At 34.9% G+C, this 3,745-nt stretch overlaps 1 non-coding gene across 1 annotated transcript; it reads left to right on the forward strand.

Moving 5' to 3' along the window:
• Positions 1–621: 621 nt before the first annotated feature.
• LOC123255770 lies at positions 622–723 on the forward strand. Its single transcript, XR_006506793.1, has one exon. It is a non-coding gene; the product is annotated as a U6 spliceosomal RNA (small nuclear RNA).
• Positions 724–3,745: the final 3,022 nt, after the last annotated feature.

A 3,745-nucleotide genomic window follows, 5' to 3' on the forward strand; every position in this document is an offset into this window, starting at 1 on the left:
GACAAAAACTGCTGGGAAATTTGGAAAACAACATGGGAGAGATTAGGTCTAGATCAACATCTCACACCCTACACCAAGATAAATTCAGAATGGGTGAATGACTTGAATATAAAGAGGGAAACTATAAACAAGTTAAGTGAACACAGAATAGTTTACTTGTCAGATCTGTGGGAAAGGAAAGACTTTAAAACCAAGCAAGAGTTAGAGAAAAAAAAAATTTTTTTATCCTGGGACTCCATTCTAGGAGCATAGGGCTACAACCAGTAGGCAATGGGTCGCTCAGGGTCACCCAGCCGGGCAATGTCTGAGCTTGGATTTGAACCTAGGACCTTTCTTCTCTAGGCCTGATTCTCAATCCACTGAGCTAGCCCAGCTGCCCCTACTTTAGGTTGCAGTTTCTTTGGCAGATGTAGTTTTTACAGGGTGGGGTTGCTAGCCCCATGCCCAACCCTCCTCCTTTTTTCATCAGGGCTAGGGACCTTCCTTAGCCCAGGAGTGGTAAGGGTGGGCGAGAGGGGTCAAGTGACTTGCCCAAGGTCACACAGCTGGAAGTGTCTGAGGCCAGACTTGAACGTAGGACCTCCAGTCTCTAGGCCTGGCTCTCAATCCACTGAGCCACCCAGCTGCCCCCCGTTCCATATTTTTATTGGAATGATACAGAGAAGATTAGCATGGCCCCTGCGCAAGGATGACACACAAATTAGTGAAGAATTAGAGAAAATTACAAAATGTAAATTAAATGGTTTTGATTATATTAAACTAAAAAGTTTTTGTACAAACAAAAACAATGTAGTCAAAATCAGAAGGGAAACAACAAATTGGGAAAAAATCTTTATAACGAAAAACTCTGACAGGGGTCTAATTACTGAAATATACAAGGAGTTGAAGCAATTGTATAAAAAAATCAATCCATTCCCTAATTGATAAATGGGCAAGAGACATGAATAGGAAATTTTCAGGTAAAGAAATCAAAAGTATCAATAAGCACAAGAGAAAGTGTTCCAAATCTCTAATAATTAGAGAAATGCAAATCAAAACGACTCTGAGGTATCACCTCACACCTAGCAGATTGGCTAAAATGAAAGAAGGGGAGAGTAATGAATGTTGGAGGGGATGTGGCAAAATTGGGACATTAATGCATTGCTGGTGGAGCTGTGAACTGATCCAGCCATTCTGGCTGGCAATTTGGAATCATGCTCAAAGGGCTATAAAAGAATGCCTTCTCTTTGATCCAGCCATACCATTGTTGGGTTTGTACCCCAAAGAGATCATATATAAACAGACTTGTACGAAAATATTTATAGCTGCGCTTTTTTTGGTGGCAACAAATTGGAAAAGGAGGGTATGTCCTTCAATTGGGGAATGGCTGAACAAACTGTGGTATATGCGGGTGATGGAATACTATTGTGCTAAAAGGAATAATAAGCTGGAGAAGTTCCATGCGAACTGGAGAGACCTCTGGGAACTGATGCAGAGCGAAAGGAGCAGAGCCAGAAGAACATTGTACACAGAGACTGATATACTGTGGTAAAATTGAATGTAATGGCCCTCTGTACCAGCAGCAATACAATGACCCAGGAGAATTCTGAGGGATTTATGGTAAAGAATGCTACCCACATTCAGAGGAAGGACAGCAGGAGAGGAAACATATAAGAAAAACAACTGCTTGAACGCATGGGTCGGGGTGGACATGATTGAGGGTGTGGACTCGAAACTACCACACCAATGCAACTACCAACAATTTGGAAATTGGTCTTGATCAAGGACACATGACAAAACTAGTGGAAATTTGCATTGGCCATGGGTGGGGGGAGTGCGGGGGGCAAAGGGGAAAGGAGGAGCATGAATCATGTAACCATGTTAAAAATGAATATTAATAAATGTTTGAAAAAATAAGCAAGAAAGAAGTAAGGAGATGAATAGAATTTTTTAAAGTTAGATATAATAGACGTATTAAAATAGGAAATGGTAACAGAATGTATTATACCTATTTCCCTGATGTGCATGGCACCTTTTAAAAAACTGACCATGTTTTGGGGCATAAAAATATCACAAATAGAGAAAAGCAGAAAATTAAATGCATCTTTTTTTGATCATTATGCAAAAAAGAATACATTTAAAAGGGGTTACTTTAATCATAGATTAAAGATTAATTAGAAACTAAATAACTTAATCCTAAAGGATCGGTGGATTAAAGAACAAATCATAAAAACAATGAGTAATTTCATTACAGGTAATGATAGCAAGGAGACAACATACTAATATTTGTAGAATACAAGCAAAGCAGTACTAAGGTAAAATTTATATTTCTAAATACTTATATCAATTTAGAAAAAAGACAAAGGGCAGCTCAACAAATTGGGCATGCAACCAAAAAAATTGGAAAATTAAGCAATTAAAAGCATCAAATAAAAGCCAAAATAGGAATCTTTAAAGTCAAAGGTGAGAATAACAAATTTGAAAAAAAATTTTAAACTGAATAAATAAAATGTAGTTTTTAAACCAATAAAATAGAGAAACCACTGGGTAATTTGATTTTTACCAAGAAGAAAGAACATCAAATTTTTTTAAAAGGTGAATTCATAACCAATGAAGATTAAATGAAAGAAATTTTGAGGACCTATTTTTACCCAACTATATCTCAATAAAACAGACAATGAAATAGATGAATGTTTACAAAAAGTACCTGTCAGTTCTATGAATAGAAGGGTAACTTCATGACCAAACAAGAGGTATAGAGATTCACAGTTAAATAAAAGCAATAATTTTGATTATACAAAAAAAAGGTTTTGTACAGAAATCTTTAAAGCAACTTCTCTGATAATGGTCTAATTTCTAAGATAAATAGGTAATTGTGTCAAATTTACTAGAATAAGACCAATTTCCCAAGTGATGAATGGTTAAAGAATATTAAGAGGCAGTTTTCAGAGAAAGAAATCAAAGCTATCTGTTATTATATGAAAAATGTTCTAAGTCACTAATAATTAAAGAAAGGTAGATCAAAACAGTGCTGAGATATCAGCTCTCACCCACCGTATTAGCTAAAGTGACAATAAAAGGAAAATGACAAGTGCTAAAGGGGATGTGGGAAAATAGATATACTAAAATACTATTGGTAGAATTATGCCTAAAAAAGTTGTAAAATTATAAATATCCTTTAACTTAGTAATATGATACTAGACCTATAGTTCAGAAAGACTTAAAGGGAAAGGGAAAGGGCTTTTTGTACAAAAATATTCATAGGAGCTATTTTTGTGGTAGGAAAGTTAGAAACTAAAGAAATGCCCATAAATTGAGGAAATGATGGACAAATTATGTTATATGAATGTGACAGATTATTAGTGTACTGTAAAAAATGATATTAGAGATGGTTCCAGAAAAATCTTGGAAAATTTGTATGAACTGATGCAAAGTAAAATGAGCAGAACCAGAAGAACAATTTATATAGTAACAGCAATATTTTAAAGATAATCAACTTTGAAAGACTTTTTATTAATTCTTACCAATGCAAATACCATCCACAACTCTACTTCTGTAAAGAGAAAAGATTGAAGCATATTTTCTTCTATTTCTCCTTTTCTTGCTTTTTATTTTTATTTTTCAGATCATGGCAAATGCAGACATTTGTCTTGCATGACTATAAATATACAAACCCATTAAAATAGTTCTTATTTTCTTTGCATTCTTAATAGTCAAGGAGGGTAGAGGGAGGGTGTATATATATATATATATGTATATACATATA

Source organism: Gracilinanus agilis, unplaced genomic scaffold (assembly GCF_016433145.1).
Source record: "Gracilinanus agilis isolate LMUSP501 unplaced genomic scaffold, AgileGrace unplaced_scaffold51871, whole genome shotgun sequence".
NCBI lineage: Eukaryota > Metazoa > Chordata > Mammalia > Didelphimorphia > Didelphidae > Gracilinanus > Gracilinanus agilis.